Source organism: Natrix helvetica (assembly GCF_964273705.1).
Source record: "Natrix helvetica genome assembly, chromosome: 3".
NCBI classification, from domain to species: domain Eukaryota; kingdom Metazoa; phylum Chordata; class Lepidosauria; order Squamata; family Natricidae; genus Natrix; species Natrix helvetica.
This window is the reverse complement of record NC_138549.1, coordinates 88,396,456-88,415,373: the sequence shown is the minus strand read 5'-3', so window position 1 is coordinate 88,415,373 and position 18,918 is coordinate 88,396,456. Positions and strand designations below refer to the sequence as shown.

The window sequence follows — 18,918 nt, the reverse complement described above, 5'->3', positions numbered from 1 at the left end:
AACTAAGAATGCCACATTAGGTCTAGGGACTAAGTGGAAGCTGCCCCCTTAATCTTCAGAAATTACTGCGTGTGCCAAAGCCTCTGCGCATGCTGAAGAAAACAGGCATTCTTGTTACAACTTTTGAGAGTTTCAGAATGTTCCACCTGCTCTATTGTAACTCATTTTAGTGCAGGCAGAACACAGACACAAGGAAGAGAATTTAGGAGGGAAGAGGAGAAAATTTAAATGGGTGGCTCTTGTAAAAGCAGGGTGGATTTGATTTAAATCAAGCCAACAGCAGGTCAGAGGAGGAGCCACCGTGGGGCAGAGATGACAGCTGCTTTATGACAGAATTATGATTTAAATCAAGCCTTTTCACTAGTGATTTAAATCACATCGACTTGATTTAACTCAAATCCACCCTGAAACATGCAAAACACATGTACCAAATCTTCTACCAGTTTAGCAACATAGACTACAGGTAGTCCTCATCTTACAACCGCAATGGTGCCTGCCTATCGTAGTTGTAAATCACGATAGTTCTAATAAGAGTCACATATGAAACCAATCAGATTTTACAAACTTCTGCCATTAAGCAAACACCATGGCCATAAAGCAAATGCCCCAGTCGTTAAGTGAACCAATGGTTCACTGTGAGTCAGTTTTGCAAAAAAAAAAAAAAAAAAAAAAAACCGAAGTAAATGCTAGTTTTGGCAAAAATGTGATAAGATGCAGTCATGTGACGCTGCAAACGGGCATAAATAAACTCATTACTGAACATCCAATTGCTTGATTGTACGGTGAGGGGAGGAGGCTTCCAGCCATCAGAACTTCGGAACCAGTTGTAAGTACCCCAGATAAGTCTATTGGAACTTCAAATGGTTGCTAAGCAACCTGTCATAAATCAAGAACTACTCGTATTGCATCACACAGAACTGTTCAATTGGTATACAGGTAGACTTACTAGAGTTCAATTAGTGACCATTCAAAGTTACAATGGGACTGAAGAAAGTGGCTTATGACCATTTTTCATACTTACGACCGCTGTGGCATCCCCATGGTCACATGATTTACATTCGGATGCTGGACAACTGACTCATATTTATGACGGTTGCAGTCTGATCCCCTTTTGCAACCTTCTGACAAGCAAAGCCAATGGGGAAATGACTCACTTAACAACCATGTTACCAATTTAACAACTGCGGTGATTCACTTAACAGACGTGGCAAGAAAAGTCGTTAAATGGGGCAAAACTCACTTAACAAAATTCTCACTTAGCAACATAAATTTTGGGCTCAATTGTGGTCATAAGTGGAGGACTACCTGTATTTAGGAAAAGTGTCCCCAAACTGGTACCCAGAACTGCACAACTGCAAAACTGCTCTGATTTCCAGTTAAGAGGACCAAAAACATCAGTTTGTGGAGGGGCACTTTAGAAAAGGAAGAAACTAACTTGTTAGTAATATCTCCCAGACTACTACTACTACTACTACTACTACTTTCTTCTCCTCCTCCTCTTCCTCTTTCTCCTTCTTCCAAGGCTACAGGTGGTAAGCACTCATACGAAAGAAGGGTACATGATGTTTTTTTTGTTCTGCTAAGTTGCCCTTCACAAGCATATGCACACAGAGATAAACACAGAAATATCTTTTCTAGATATGTTCATCAAGGCTAACCGCATATTACTTTTGCTCTTTTTGGTTTTTCCTTGAAAATAGAAAGGCCACTGTTGTTGTTTTTTAATGATTTGTCATTGAATTTCAGGAGAACAAGAACAGAAGAGTGTGGGTTACTAATCCCTGCTTTAGAACATTATTACTGCATTGTGCAAACAGAAGCTTTCAAGGGTATCCCACGTGCTCAGATCTTCCTGCCAAATTACTATTATTGATGCATCTACAACAGTTTTCATTTTAATTCAAAAATCTTGGATGCATATAACTGTCGCACTTAGAGTTTATTGCCTTTGTGAAAGAAAACGAATATGAAATATGTGAAAGCTGTTGATCAACTTGAACAGTTAAAAGGTGCTGGTTATAATTACTTCAAGGGTTTGTTTTCTACTGCATTTAGAGAGCATTACTTAAGAACGTACTGAAAATGCATTTTATTGTTAATGCATTTTATTATTTATATGTTCCAAAAGAAAAGGGGATCTGCACTTAAGAGACATATAGAGGCATACATACGCTCCTTCTTGGCTAATTACAATGTATGGATTCGATGTAGGACAGAAATGGCCATTACTTCACCAGTACACCATGTTTCTGCATGGTGGAGAAACTTCAGTTCTACAATTTGAGTTCCTCACAATCCCTCCATTAAAATATATTCATATTTTGCCTTTCCTCCCTCTTTCTTTCACGGGCTTGTCTCAGGGCGAGGACAGGGGAAAAAAGCTTTGCCTAAGAAACGGGGTATTTGTTTATTTTTCTTGGTTTAGGAAACTGTGATAGTATTGGAGACCATCAACTTGAGATGAGCACATAATGTGAAAAACACAGCAGATAGCACAGATTAGCAGCCTTGGACATTCTGACATACAATCAATGAGCTGATAAGGTGGCAAAAGGGCAAAATAATCCCTGTTCTATTTTATTTTTCAAGGTGGTTGAACACGCATACATCCACAATTATTTTATCAGTGACAGATTAGATTTCTTCTCAATGAAACAAAATAAATTGCGCAATAACAGACATACAGTACTGCTAAAAGCAACCATGGACACCACCAGAAGATATTAGAAAAGGTTTCTGATTTTAGATATCCAGTCTGTTGCAGTGGTTAAGGCCGCAGGCTAGAAACCGGGAGACTGTGAGTTCTAGTATGCCTTAGGCACAAAGCCAGCTGGTTGATCTTCAATTGGTCACTCTCTCTCTCAGCTCTAGGAAGGAAACAATGGCAAACCACTTCCCCAAAATCTTGCCAAGAAAATTGCAGGAACTAGTTCAGACAATCATAAAGAGTCAAAACCCAACTCAAAGGCATCCGTCCGTCTCCCCATTCTCCTTTAACACCAAACAATGTGGATCCCTCACCCGTAAGGTTTTGTTCCTCCATAATTATTATTAAATAATAATTTATAATAATTGTTCATTTAATTATTAAACAATTAAATAATTATGGTGCGTGCATACATGCACCAGCGTGCCTACTGTCCCTGTCCTAATATTCCTTTGTATTCGTATTCATTTCATGTATACATAATCATGTTTATACTTATATCTGTTATCTAATTCATGCTTGACGAAATAAATATTAATGAAATAAAATCTCTTTTTTCTTCAATGTCTTTCCCATCATCCATGTTCCAAATGAATACAATTGTACAATAGCACCTGAGAAGAGTTTAGCACTCTTCATTCTCCTATAGGTGTTAACTGTCCCTCCACGGTCCCTCCACTGTCCCTCCAACTGTCCCTCCACCCTACATTTGATCTGTGAGTGCAACAAAGCTTTAAGGATTTAAGCACACAGATCTGGTATTGTCCTGTCTTGTGTGACCCAAAGATTCTCCCCATTCAAAGAAAGCCCTTTTTTTCTCAGAGGAAGCCTGGGAGAAGAGATAAACTTTGTAACATGCCCTCGGGGTCAATATCTTTCTGCTCAAGAAACCTACTGGGGGGGAAACAAATTCCAAACTCAAAGATCTTTGGCTGCAATTTTCTTCCAAAGCCTTATTGCAAAGCTCTTCCAATAAGCCAGTAAACTTCTTGCTCTGATTTTTCAGCTATTCATGTGGCCGCAAAACATGAAGCAGGGAATTAGCTAATTTACAAATATCTGCCATTCAACAACTGATATTAAAGCAGGCCTAAATTAGAGGGCAGTATTAATGTTCTTGGCTTTTTAAATTATTGAAATACTATGAAGTTTTTGAATTACATCTTCTTTAAATATTAAACACCCTGTGCTATGTATGAGCTTACTCTTTAACCTTGTGAATAATAGCAAAGAAAGGTTCGGTGTTTTTAAGAGAATTTATGGCTAATTAAAGACTGTCAACTGAGAACAGCAACTTTGGAATATTGCCCCAAATACATTAAAATAATTATTTAGTAACTATCAAAATAATGACTTGGGCAATCATATCCAACATAATTATGACAGTTTTTAACAGCCCATATTATTCATGGAAATAAAGAAGACTGTGTTATAACAGGTAAGGGCTGATTTCCATGTACCCCTAGTATTGGCCTAGTTCTCATGTCGCATCAAGACATAAATTGGTTTGCTTGATTTTAGCAAAGCATACGAAGCAACTCTTGTTATTGTGGTTTACAGGCTATGATTTAAGATGCTTAAATGTGGTTTGCCAAATAAACTATGGTTAAGTTTATTGAATAAGCCACCATGTCTGTACTTATTGGCGCCTCCTATCCACACCACGTTTCCACTACAATTCTTTGTCAGTGACTAATCTAGATTGATAGTAAGTTTTTATAACGTAAAGCATGTGAATTATACTGCAGCCCTCTCACTACTTAGTTCTTCTTAGGCAAACATGAGATATTACCAACAAAATTTTGTATAGTACTCTATACTGCGATCCAGTACATTTTTGTATGTTTAGAATGACTTCTTTACTATGATACCTGCAGGGATATATTTTGCACGCTACTGGATATATACAAAGTATGTATGCATGCCTTCCAAGTCATTCTTGACTCCTAGTGACTGCCTGGACAAGGCCCTGTATTTTTCTTGACAAGATTTTTAAGAAATGATTTGCCATTGTCTGTTTCCTGGGGCAGAGGGAGAGTGGCTGGCCTAAAGTCATCCAGCTGGCTTTGTGTCTAAGATAGGACTAGAACTCACAGTCTCTTGTCTTCTAGCTTGGAACCATATTCTGTGCATCAAACTACTCTTGCAGAATACTTTTAAGCAATATTAAAAACCAAAAGCCCATCAAAGTTTCCCAATCAAAAATCTCATATCTTGATCCTGTGCATTTTTATATAAAAGTCCAATTTCATTTAGATGAATCGGACTTGCCTCCCACAAGGATTGTAGTTTCAGAAATAAATGCAATTAAAAATATACTTCAAAAGCTAATAAGTTATTATCCCAGCAGGGTTCCTAAGCTTGTTACAGCTGTGTGCCAAGCAGCTGTTTTGTGGGTAAAGCTTTTCCATCACCATATTTCCAGAGGCTGGAAAAAGTTTTCTCTCCAAAATATCTACAGTTGTTGCACAATCATCCTGCTTTTGGACAGTGGTGAAGAGGGGAAGCTGGCACTTCTAATTGAAATGCATAAGCAAAGTACTGATATGAAAAAAACCAGCTATTGCTTTCTGAGTGCCAATGCTGAAAGTGGACACAAGAACCTCAGCAGACAAAATTCAGCACATCTTTAGAAATATTTGCCCAGCAATATGGTCAACACTGTTCCAGCTTCTCATCCTTAAAGCAGCACTTCCTTGACTCTACCAGCTCATGGTAAAACAGTAAGGGAAAAATTACCTTCTATTTAAAGACAGATGAGCAAATACATTTTGATCCACTGAGAATAAAAATTTGCCTTCATGGTTAAAAGTTAAAAGGCTTGCCATGCTAGAATTTTATCTACCCAGCAATTCTATTAACATCTCCTATCCTAAAATTACTCCATATAATCTAGCCCAGATGTTGGTACATGCAATGCCAATATGTCCTTCTCTGCATTCACATAGCCCTTTAAGTGGTGTTTTAGTTAATAAGGATTAGCAAAAGCAAACAAACAAAAAACAGTCTGAATTCACATTTTGGCCTTGCTTAAAGTAGGAATCCTTGGTTAGTTACTATGAATGCCCTGAATGGAAGAGAGGCTGTTTAAAGCAGGGGTCTCCAAACTTGGCAAATTTTAAGACTTGTGGACTCCAACTCCCAGAATTCCTCAGCCAGCCATGCTCAGCCACATTCAGATTCTACTCCAACCCTAACTTTGAGGCGGCAATTCCCTTTCAGCCCAATCTACCACACAGGGTTGTTGTGAGCAAAATTGGAGGAGGAAGCATTATATTCCACTTTCATCTCCTAAATCAGGGGTGTCAAACTCAAGGCCGGTGGGCAGATCCGGCCCATGTGGCTGCCCTGGAAACAGAAGGACTGGCCTGCGGTACCTCTGCCAGTGAAAATGGAGCTCGGTAGGGCTCCACACCCTGGCCACAAACACACACACTCGAGATCAAACACAACCCTGATAAGGCCCTCAATGAAATAGAGTTTGACACCCCTGTCCTAAATGAAAGACAGGATATTTATCTAATTAAATGAATGCAGGTAGTCTTCGACTTTCAACCATTTGTTTAGTGACCATTTTAAGTTACAACAGCACTGAAAAATGTGACTTATGACCAGTTTTCACACCCATATGACCACTGCAGCATCCCCCATGTTCATAAAATCAAAATTCAAATGCTTTGCAATTGGCACATATATGTGATGGTTGCAGTGTCCAAGGGACACTGATAGTCAGTGAGAACAATCAACCAACGGAACAGCTTGCCTTCAGAAGTTGTGGAAACTTCATCGCTGGAAGCTTTCAAGAAGAGACTGGGCTGCCATCTGTCAGAAATGGTATAGTGTCTCCTGCTTAAGCAGGAAGTTGGACTAGATGACCTCCAAGTTCCCTTCCAACTCTGTTATTTTATACATAAAGTGGATCCTTCCGACAAGCAAAATCAATAGGGAACCCAGATTCAGTTAACACCCGTGTTGTTAACTGCAGGGATTCACTTAGCAATTGTGGCAAGAAAGGTTGTAAAATGGGCCAAATCTCCCCTAGCAATTGTCTCACTTATCAATGGAAATTTCATGCTCAATCATGGTCATAAATCGAGGAGTACCTGTAAAGAAGTTCCTGTCGAAAGCATTCAAAGTTGTTTTGTGTAGTACAGTGGAGCATTAGCAACAAATATGGCCACAGGAATAAATCTTAAAATCATCATTAAGCTTTTGTTATCTAAAAAGCATCTTGGTTGAATCACCAAACTACAAAAGCCAATGTCATCCAAAAACTTAGCAACAAACCTTTTTGTCTTGGGATGACACTGGTGGGATGACTATTTAGCTGATTGTATTTGTAATTGTCTCTAGAGGAGTATTTATCACCACCTCTGGCATAGTGAGGTCACAGCACTGTTCTATACACTTTCATCCCACACATAATGCTTTCCTGAAAAAACAGGTTTACAACCGCATAAACTTCTCCCTTGTAATTTCACCTAGCAATTGTAAAATGGGAATCTAATTGTTCATTCCCCTTTCAGCTTGTGTGAAGTAAATTCAATCAAGTTTATTGTGACGTATTTCCAAAGAAATGGATCCAGGATTCTAGTTTAATCTATTGGGTCCACACAACCAGAATTGCTCAGGGAGACACAGAAAAGCCAGGCACCTTCCTGAACACAGAACCTGGGATTTTTCAGGAAGCATAATATGAAGTTAGAATAGATCTTAAAGCCATTATGATCTAACAATCCATGAACCAAATTGCAGCATTTTGTAGTTTTTGCTGCATGGTTGAAAAATAGTGAAGGATTGCTGTTAAGTAAGAAGTTGGTCCCTGAAGTTTAAGAGCATTTATCAAGATCTAAACATAGTAAGAGTGACATAGTTCAGATGCTTTCAAATCAAGCCTATAATCATAACCAAGAACTCAAGTGCATAATAATTGTGTAATAGTAAATAACATGCTAACACAATGCAATTGCTTCCGACACTTGTCTAAATCTGTAAGGAGGGGGGTGGGTGTAATGCAATCAAAATAAAGGACCAATTAGCTTATGTAAATTAGCACAGGCCACCTGCAAAATCAGCCTATGCTTATTTTTAAGATTAGGTTTCCCCTAAAATGGGGCACCATGTAAATGGATTATAACCTTCATTATCTTCTCAGATAAGAGTTGCAGCCCACCATGCACTGTGGGACACCTTGATTCCAGAGCAACTGCACGTGGCTAGTTGCACTTACGCTGGAGAGTAACTAGCTTGCATCTGGCACATTTTTCCCCCCAGCGCTGCTCCAAAAGTCTGCAATCCTACTTTAGGAGTAAAGCTTAATGTGCAGAATTACCTCGCGATCTATTAAAAGACAGATCGTTTGCGGGGCGGGGGAGGATAGGATAGGGGGAACCCTCCAAGAAAAGGTGCGCAGACGGCGGGATCTCATGGCCCCGTTCAAGGCAGGCCGTCCGAAAGCACATGCCGAGTTCGCAGGGTTTACTTAAACCACGATTTAATGAATAACCCACACCCGGCTGCATTCAACAGGAAAGCGATCCCCAAAGAAGCGCAGGAGGGCAAAAGGCGATACCAGCCGCCGGGGAAGCTGTCAAACGTCCAGGGGGGAGTGTGGGAGGCTTCTATAGTTTCTCCGCGGAGTTCGCGAAGCGCCCCGTCCCTGCGGAGCAAAAGCAACTTCGGGGGTAGAAAGGGCCGAGATCTGCTTCCCCTTTCCTAATCTCCCATGGGGGGAGATGGGGACCCCCTACCCGCAGCCCGAACCCCCCTTTCCATTGCCCTGCCCTGCCCAGCACCGCGGGAGCCTCCCCAAGAAAAAACCCTTCGCTGCTCAACTACGAATCTCGGCGTTTTGTCCGGCGCCCATTGGGGTCCACGCGTGGGCAAGGGCGACCCGCGCGCGTTTGGGCTTTTCCCCGGGCGGCCGGGAGAGAAGCGAAAGGGACGGTTCCTTCCTTCCTTCCTTCCTTCCTTCCCCAAACAAAACCCAGCATCCTTCTTACCACGCAGGCTTGGAAAACGGGGATTCCCTTCCGAGAAGCCTCTGGCGCGCGCAGGACCCGGGGCTCGCTGCTGCCTCGCCTCCTCCTCCTCCTCTCCAGAGATCTGTCAAGGCAGAAGTTGGGACTCGGAGGAAGCTGCTTCCTGCAAACTTTTTTTTTTTTTTTGCTCCGCGGCGCTTCCACGCGCAGCAGCGTCGCCCTCCGCCTCCTGCTTTGCCTGGTTGGTGGAGGGGGGGGAGCACCGGACAGGGAAACGCCAACGCTCGGATGCTCAGTTGGACGCCCCAATTGGAGGGGGGGGCGTCCGGGTCGAGCGTCAAGATAGACGCACCGAGTTGTTGCTGTGCCCGGACTCTTGGGTTAACCCCCCTCCCCACCCTCGTGCTAGGAAAGAAACATTCCCTGCGGGAGGGGGGAAAGGAGGATTATTCGCGGACGGGCCCGTCAATCAGAGCGTCCTGGGATCCCTATTGGTCGGAGGGCGGGGTTTGGGGAGATGATGGACACCGAGAGCCGAAGGAAACGCCTCCTTCCTCTCGCTGGGCTCCCGATTCCTCGCTTCCCTCAGATGAGTCGTCGGAGCGCGATTCGGGGCTGGGAGGTGGTTTCCTCGCGGTCGCTTGGCCAGGCTCTGGCTTGGCGAGAACTTCGGGAGGCAAAACTGTCAGGTTTTGATCCATTTCGGCTGAGGTTCGGTTCGCCAGCCGAATACTCTTCCCTCGAGGCAATGTTGCCTTCACTTTTTTTTTTTTAGAACTGGCAAGCCAAGTTTAGTTTTCTCCCAGTTCTGACGTTAATGAGATCACTAATATTAACAGGGCGTATTAAAAACCGCGATCCTCTCCTCCTATCTTTCTAAGCTTTAATCGGATTGATTTTGATTCTGGTTTTTGACTCTCATCTAACCCAGCCCCGCAGCCCCGCAGCCCCGCTTTCCTTAGGACGTCCAAACCTGCCACTTGAAGATAGGTGCATCTGATCAGATAGACTTCTACTACTGCTAGGGATAACAAGTTAAGAGTCCGAAGTGTTTGGAGAGCGACAGGCTGGAGAGATTCGTAACAAACGCGCATATATATATATATTTAAAAAAACAAGTTATTGAAGTGTTTTAGTTGCAACCCATTCATACAGTCGCTTCTATAAATCAATTTTTTTTTGTTTCTATGTCTTTAACAACTCCCCCTAAAAGAAAGTCATCAGCTCTCCAACTGTTCCTGACATTGGAATTCAAAACGTCTTTGTTTAAGCTGCATCATGCCTGTGCAGCACAAGATTATGTATGTTTACTGAAGATTAAATTTCACTCTATTCACAGCACTTGCTCGGAAGTGTGCTGGAGGGATTGCTGATTGAGCATCAACATCAGGATTGAAAAGGATTGTCATTCCAGCAAAGTTGCGCAAGTTTTCTTCTCCAAACAGGAACTCCATGCAACTAAACATTCAAACCGTGCACAGATGGATTTTATATGAATGTGCAGTTAAGACCGCAAGCATCTATGAAGTGGTTAATGTTGCTATATTCCGAGTCACACACGTACGCACGCACACCCATTAAAATTATGAAACGCTTACCTAACGAGAAGAAAATCGAGGAGTGGTTCCAAGCACAAGTGGAACGCCAAAAGTGAATCCTTTAGGAAGGATTGCATACTTTTAATTGCATTGGGGCTCTTCCCCTTCAGTCCCTCCCCCTCATTAAGAAATCAAGGACAAACAAGATTGCTAAGGGCTGATTTGCCACCACAGGCCCTTCCCTGATTCATGACCATCTGGAGATGAACAAGGACTCTTTTAGGTTTGCCACTACTGAAGTCCTCCGAAAGCATGGGTCTCGTTATGTCTGAGTAAGAATGTCCTCTAGAACAAAGCTCACTAGCCTTTCAGACCTCAGGGACCATTACATTCATAATTTTAAATCCTGCGAACCACTAATATGATTTTTTTTTAAAAAAGATAAAATAGTATTTAGTGTAATATAAAAGTGCAAATGATTTTTCTGCGGACCACCAAAATTTTCTCACGGACCACCAGGGGACTACTGGTTGATGACCACTGCTCCAGAAATAGCATTTGGAAACTCATAGTGGGCCAAAGGGAAGAGGAGGTGTGAAGTATACTGTAGAGCAGTGGTTCTCAACCTGTGGGTCAGGACCCCTTTGGGGGTCGAACAACCCTTTCACAGGCGTCTCCTAAGACAATCGGAAAACACATTAAAAAAAAATACGGAAAACATAAAATAATTTTATGGTTGGGGGTCAACACAACATGAGGAACTGTATTAAAGGGTCGCGGCATTAGGAAGGTTGAGACCCACTGCTGTAGAGCAACTCCTCATTTCTCTCCATCCAAATGTTCCTGCTGGATTCCACCACCACTGCCGTCGCCACCCCATCCTAATGCTCTTCTGGGCTTCCTGTTGCAACACTAATCCCATAGTTAGCGACTTCGAGTTCAGAAACGATGAATAGGACTGCACAACTTCAGCTAGATCAAATGTCATCCAGAAAAAGGGGCAAATATTTTTGGACACTTCCCTGGGTAAACACTACTGCAACTAGCAGCCAGTAATGTAAATTGTATATAACGGGTTTTCCTTGACATGCTGCTTTTTGTTTGCAAAGAGGGATGAGATTTATTTGGTTGGTCAAAGGGGGGCAGGGAACAGACAGCATTCCAAACCCACAGTATGAACTCAGATTAAACACTGTCACCTAATTGTCCTGTTCCACCAGACCAAAATCTCAAGGAGAAGTCTGCAGGACGTGAAAGTAAACCTCCAGAGTTCAGGTGGCCAGTCTTGTAGGTTTTGTTGGTACAATCCCTTGAAGGTTAGCTTATTCATAGTTGACCAACTGAGATATTGACTCCTTGTACCGAGGAGTACTTGGTGTGCTCTGACCTTGCTTGTTTTCTTTACCCTAACTAGGTAATAGCATCAGTGCTACTTGTACTTCCCCCTGTAGATACACCGTTTTAAGGTACTGTGTTTCCCCGAACATGAGGCATTTTCTTTTGACCTCAGAAATAAGCACTTGGCCTTATTTTCGGAGAGGTCTTATTATTTCTGAGATGCAGGAGGCGGTGAGTGTGGTCACCTCATGGCTGCCGCTGTGTTGCAATATTTTCAGGAAGGGTTTATTTTTGGGGGAGGAGTTATTTTAGCGCTTGTCCTCAAAAGCCCAATTGGGCTTATTATCCGGGGAGGGTCTTATTTTCAGGGAAATAGGGTATGTATCAGGAGACAATCTCCAAATGGAGATTGGATCTTAAATATTTCAGGCCCATTTCAATTTCTTCCTTATAGTACCAAGTAGTTTTCAGGATGGGGTGAAATGTTTTCAGTGCACCTCATGGTTAAATAAGCATTTACCCAGGGAAAAATGATAAACTTTCGAATAGCAATCACACTTAGACTTATATATCACTTCACAGTGCTTTACAGCCCTCCCTAAGCAGTTTACACTGTCAACACATTGCCCCCAACAACCTGGGTCCTCATTTTCCTGACCTCGGAAGGATGAAAGGCTGAGTCGACCTTGAGCCGGTGAGACTCGAGCTGCTGGCAGTCAGCAGACGTAGCCTGCAGTACTGCATTCTAACCACTGCGCCACCACAGCTCTTAATCTAACCATGTTTCTATTTCCAGGACATACACACAGAAAGTAATAAGGGGGGGGGGAATCCATATTGTCAGGGGTAGCTTATTCTTTCCCCCCCCCCTTCTGGTCAGTTTAAAATTGTCCCTTTCCGATTTTAAGTGACATATGACAATAACTTGCAAATGCTAAAATTGCTCTGCCTTCTGCTCTGCCCTGGCAGTTTCCCTCTTTGTGGCAGTTGGATCATTTTGACCATCCCAATTAAGCCATCCAGATACAGCCAGTCCTGAGCATTTCTCCCCAGAAAGGAACAAGTCATACCACAAGCAGAAAGTTCCTGGGCAGTTACCCAGGTGGGAAAACCTTAAAGAGCTAGACATCAAGATGGGCTACAACACAAATTGTAACTCTAGAAGGAAGACACAACACTAAATGACCACTGAAAAAAGAAGTGATTTTCTGAAACAGTGATCATCGCCCAATACCCTCGAAGTCAAGTAAGAATACAAGCCAAAATTCTTTCTTTTAATAGAGGGGGGAGTCTTCTGTAGTTAATCATTTCCAAGCTGACTCATGTTAAGAGAATGACTCACTTTATTTTGCAACAATGAAGGAGCACGCTAGTCAGGAGTAATGCTGTCTTGCAAATAGGAATTTTCACTGCCAAGAGATTCCAGAATGAGTTCTCTTTTTTTTTCATCCTAGTAAAATAGCAAATTAAATTCTAAGCCTGTTTTAACTTGTATAGCCATATTTTGTAACAACAAATTAATTCATTATATATTACATAATATACAATAGGATAGATATACACACAGAGACACATCCTGTGTGTGTGTGCCTGTGTGTGTATCAGTGGTGGGTTACTAATATTTTTACTACCGCTTCAGGTGCGCTCCTGCATGTGCATCCGGGTGGGTGGGCGGAGCCTTCCACTGCCGCTACTACCAGTTCGCCCGATCCGGGCCGAACCTGGAGCAACCCACCTCTGGTGTGTATATGTGTTTGTATATAGGAAGTATAAGTGGGGACTATCCATTCAGATTTTTGTAGCCCATGTCTAGTGTTCCTAATGTATTTAGAATTTAATAAGTTTGTTTTTTAACTTCGTGATTGGAACAGGGATATGGTGTATGAGAAATTGAAGATTCCTCTGTGTGACAAAGCTCCCCTCAAAACACACAAGGCACTTTTAGCCACAACATGTAAAACTAGATAAATAGAAGATAGATAGATGATAGATAGATAGATAGATAGATAGATAGATAGATAGATAGATAGATGGATGGATGGATGGATGGATGGATGGATGGATGGATGGATGGATGGATGGACGGATAGATGGAAGGATAGATGGATAGATGGATAGATGGATAGATGGATAGATGGATAGATGGATAGATAGATGATGATAAATAGATGATAGATAGATGGATGATAGATAGACAGAGATAGATAGATGATAGATAGATAGATAGATAGATAGATAGATAGATAGATAGATAGATGATAGGTAGGTAGGTAGGTAGGTAGGTAGATAGATAGATAGATAGATAGATAGATAGATAGATAGATAGATAGATAGATGATAGATAGATAGATAGATGATAGATAGATAGATAGATAGATTTCTCTTTTATGGTTCTGGCTGACATCATAAAACAAGGCTGACTATACCTTGTAGTTCACAAACCATAGTGATTGAGCATGTAGCCCTGTGAGTCTGGCCATCTAAGGAAACCACCTCTCAGATTTCTGGAAAGCAATGTTACCCCACTACCTGTAAAAGAACTTTAAAGATAGCGGAGTAAAGAAGCAATAGCTTGAAAGCCTACCAAAATAATTCTCCCACACAAGTTGTACCTCATGTAATTAAGGTGGAGTTACTCTGAGACTCAGCATCTCTTTTGTAATAGTTCTGTTTCCTTCTTAGCTGTCTTGCTGCCCCCACAATCTGTTAGGCATTCCATCACACTGACTTCACAAAATATACTAAGCCAAACCAGGCAATAGCAAAGTAGAGGCAGGGTATTTTACACATGTGTTGTGTAAAACAGCCCAAAATGTACTTGGATCACGTTTCCACTGAGTTAAGCTACAGAATTGGAGCACAGATGCATTTATATGCTTACAGTGAAGACTGGGAAGCCTTAAGAATTCCCTGAGCCTGTTTGCATTTCATGATGAGCCAGAATTATTATTAAGTGTGGTGCATGTTGTCCAGTCATTCTCACTTCTATCTGTAGGGGTAGCTCAACCCACCAAGGAACATCTGTCTAGTTTGTTCACTGTTGTGAGTTGTTGCTCTTCCATAAAATCAGTATCAAGAATTGGGGCTGTCATTACATAATAACCATCTCTCAAGACCCTGGATGGTAGCAGGATTGTGGTGGGATTTACTGATCTAGTTTAATTAGAAAAGTGAAAGATCCTGATTCTGAGATAATAGTGATGAAATCATAGATCTGAGGTCTCCTGGCTTATTTAACCTCTGTTGATTACAGCCAGAGGTGGTATTTTGCCGGTTCAACTCTGTCCACCCGCCCAGACGTCACCACCAATGCTCTGTGCATGCGCAGAAGCCCCATGCGTGAGCAAAGCAAGCCCATGCGCTCCCGGTTCCAAACCGGTAGCAAAGGTTAGAGCATTTCATGCCTGATTACAGCAGAATGAAAATGGTGGCATCTGTTACAAAAAGCACTGATGTCAGAATGGCAACCTGCTGTACACAATATAATCATAGCCAAAAGGCCATAAATGTAAATTGCACTTCCAGAGACAAATAAGCAGGTTGGAGAAACAGGTAGCTTTGACCCCCATTGTGACAGAATTTAAGGAGGGGAAATAGCTGCTTTATTTTGACATACAAATTGACGCCATGTATTAGCTGGTGATGAATTAGTCTCAGCATCCAAACTAATCCATTTCCTTGTGTAGCCGGACAAATAGTTGCATTTCAGCTTTTTTAAGTGAATTAGTCTGGCCTTCAAGAGTCTCAAATGCCAAATGAAAGCTAATGGGTCAGTAGAAAGAAAATAGATTCTTTCCAGCTATTCTTGCGGCTCCTTTCTGAAGAAGGAGCACAACACCGAGAAGAAGCCATGTTTATTGCAATCGTCATTGGGTGACAGCTTTACGAGACAGAAAGACACTGAACAAGAAGAAAGCAAATGTTTTTATAGAAGCTGAGGATTACAAGGGAAGAACTCCTAAGGATCTGATTGGCTGGTCCATTTGGAGAAGCTGGGCCAGTCCTTGTTGGTATATTGGGGGTAATTTCTATTGCAGGGTAAAGTGGCCCTTTGAGTAGGACACCACAAGCCTATTGTTAAGGAGGTGGAATGTTGAGGTGCTCAGTTGAGGATGGAACTAGGTTGGGGTTTCTCTATCTTGCCATTCACTTGTTAAGGGCTCCTCTTGGGTCATGCTGTGAGCTGTTGAGATTCCTACACCTTAATAAAATGGGATTGTGGTACTTTGTCTGGGGACGGGGAGGGTTCATTTGGATTTGATGGAATTAGGCAAAGAGAAGTACCAGGTACTTCTAAACAAAAGGGAGGAGGGCACAGTCTCCATTTTGTTTGTTAGCTTAATTTTCCCCACTATAATATCTTCCGTTTCTAACATATTCCAGTCATTGGCACAACCAATAATTTTTATTCATCTTCTGCGAATGCAGTTAAAATAGAAGTGAACTTTGCATATATGCATAGGATATGTGACTATAAGAAGAGATTCACTTGTAGTTTCCTACTCTTTTCCCCCCACTTATCCATTCAATCCCACGCTACAGTCTATAGCCGTGATGGCAAACCTGTGGCACGCGTGGCAAGGTGGCATGCAGAGCCCTCTCTGTGGGAATGCACGGTGTTGCCATCTGGTCTTTGTGGGCGCTGGAGCAGTGGAGAATGGCCTGAGAATGGCCCACAAAATGGCCAAAAAACTGGCCATTTTTCAGGCCATTTTCTGGGCCATTTTCAGGCTGTTTTTCAAGCCATTTTTCAGGCCGTTTTTGGGCCCACAAATGCCTGCCAAATGGCCCCAAAACAGCCTGAAAAATGGCCTGAAAACAGGCCATTTGTGAGCTGTTTTCAGGCCATATTTGGGTAGTTTGTTGGGTCAAAAACGGCCCCCAAAGGCCTGAAAACGCCCCTGAAAATGCCCTGAAAAACAGGCAAAAAAGAGGCAGACGAGTGCCAGCCAGCTGGTCTTCAAGTTTCCGGCATTCAGGCACATGCATGCAGGCACATTCCGGTTTGGGCATTCAGTGCCGAAAAGGTTCTCCATCACTGGTCTATAGTCACCCCTGCTGTCTAAAACCATGGAGAAAGAAAGAATGCTGCCCAACCAATTGCATCCTTAATGCTATGTTAAAACTTTACTTGGGTTATTATGACAGAAAGGAAATAGCACTTTTTCTCCCAAAAGGGAATAGCATCTTGTTAAATTGGGGGAAAGGATTGGGGATTCTTGCTGTCTTATTAAAGTGGATGTGAAAGTCCTGTTTTACAATGTATATGACTGCCTAGTCACTTTCAGATCCCCTGGCTTTAAATGTTTCAATTAAATCCTAAAAGAAGGCATCAGCAAAGAACTCTTCCTATGGGGCCTTTAAAAAGAAAAAGTTCAGAAAACATAGGAAACCTGAATGGTTATATTAGTTTTTTTTCAACCTCAGCAACTTTAAGATGGACTTCAACTCCCAGAATTCCCCAGCCAGTGCTGGCTGGGGAATTCTGGGAGTTGAAGTCCATACAACGTAAAGATGCTAATATTGAGAACACTGATTTATGGAATGATGAAGAAACGGTGTAATCAAAACAGCAATCATGGTCTGACTCTTAAAACAATAAATGCATTCTCAAGCATCCCAAGAATGAGGTGGGAAAAAGTTGTGCTTGTTTTAACAAAGGGGTTTAGAAATTGCGGGAGAAATTTCAACACAGCCCTGTTGAATTTTCAACCAGGATCATAGTACATCATAACCCCATGCGGGATAGTTTGACAGCTAATACGTTATTGTACTTCCAACAACACCCAAAGGCAATCCATTTGTGATAGAGTAATTCAACAAAGCACATCGCCAAGAATGATATCAGCACAAATCCATCTAGTTTGATTTAGGATTAAAACTCACAGTTATGGTTATGCAGTGTTGAGAGAAATAATGTGATGTAATAATTGAAGACATGGTGCTCTCTTGGGTTCATTTTGGAATACCAGATATAGCTCACTCATTTTCAGAGTCAGAATAACTATGTCCTGATCTCGTCCAACAGCTACTTACTCTTGAAATTGATATCCATAAGCTTGGAAGAATTCCAGAATATGGGAAACTACAGGAGAGAATGAAGGAATTGTATTTAGTTATTCAAGTTTTATCTCATTACTTGATAAGTAACTCGAGGCAGAAAACATACCTGAGACTCCTTCTTCTCCTGTTTTTCTCACAACAACAATCCTGTGAGGTGAGTTGTGCTGAGAGAGAGGGACTGGTCTAAAGTCAATCCAGATAGTTTTACACACCTAAATGGGGGAAATGAAGAAGATAATCCAATTCAACAGTGTTAAACATAGTCAGTGGTTACAAAATGGCATCTGTGGGAAATGAATCAAAAATGGAAGGAAAGTAACATGGAGTATCTTGGAAGAAGCCATCATTGATTGATGGGCTTATCTACAAAGAGCCACATTCCCTGCTACAGCAAATACCACTTGTATTGCTGTTTCTCTAGGACAGTGTTTCTCAGTCTTTGTGGACTTCAAAACCAAGAATTTTCCAGCCAGCATGGAGAATCCTGGGAGTTCAAGTCCACACATCTTAAAGTTGGCAAGATTGAGAAACCCTATTTTATGGGATTCAGCCACTTAAGCAGGCGGTATTGAGATATCAAGCAATATTAATCCCAGTTTCTTGAATCATCCTCATCACCATTTTAGCCATTGTCTATCCACAGTCTGTCATCTGCACCTCTAATAACTGTCTGGTGCACACTACAACAACTAGACACAATAACAGTTTTTTCCCAGAACGCCATCACTCTGCTAAACAAATAATTCCCTCAACACTGTCAAACTATTTACCTAGTCTCCATTACTGTTACTATTAATCTCATCTTTCCTATCACCCATCTTCTCCCACTTATGACTGTATGACTGTAACTTTGTTGCTTGTATCTTTACGATTTATAGTGATTGTTTCCTACTATGATTTGATTGCTTATTTGTACCTACAACTATCATTAAGTGTTGTACCTTATGATTCATGATGAATGTATCTTGTCTTTTCATGTACCCTGAGAGCATATGCACCAGAGACAAATTCGTTTTGTGTCCAATCACACTTGGCCAATAAAGAATTCTATGCTATTCACTGCAGGATGAAGGCCTCTTCCACAACCAATACCGTCCTTAGTATTGGGCCTGCAATACTTGCTGACGTCGTTGATCTATCTTGTTGAAAAGTAAAACCATGGTGAGGATATCTCTTACAAGCTACAGAGTCGAGATAGGATTGATTAATCAAATCAGCTCAACCAGGAAAGCTGCCAGAACTGGTGGGACGTAAATGAACTTAATACCTGGCACATTTCTTTGATTTCTTT

General features: G+C 41.7%; 1 protein-coding gene across 3 annotated transcripts in view; it reads right to left on the bottom strand.

Annotated features, from left to right (window-relative positions):
- TGFBR3 (transforming growth factor beta receptor 3) overlaps positions 1–9,075 on the bottom strand; it is a 156,878-nt gene extending 147,803 nt beyond the window's left edge. For all 3 annotated transcript variants that reach the window (XM_081949001.1, XM_081949003.1, XM_081949002.1), the window contains exon 1: positions 8,710–9,075. The gene's annotated coding sequence lies outside the window, so the exon portion shown is untranslated. The remainder of the gene's footprint in view (positions 1–8,709) is intronic.
- Positions 9,076–18,918: the final 9,843 nt, after the last annotated feature.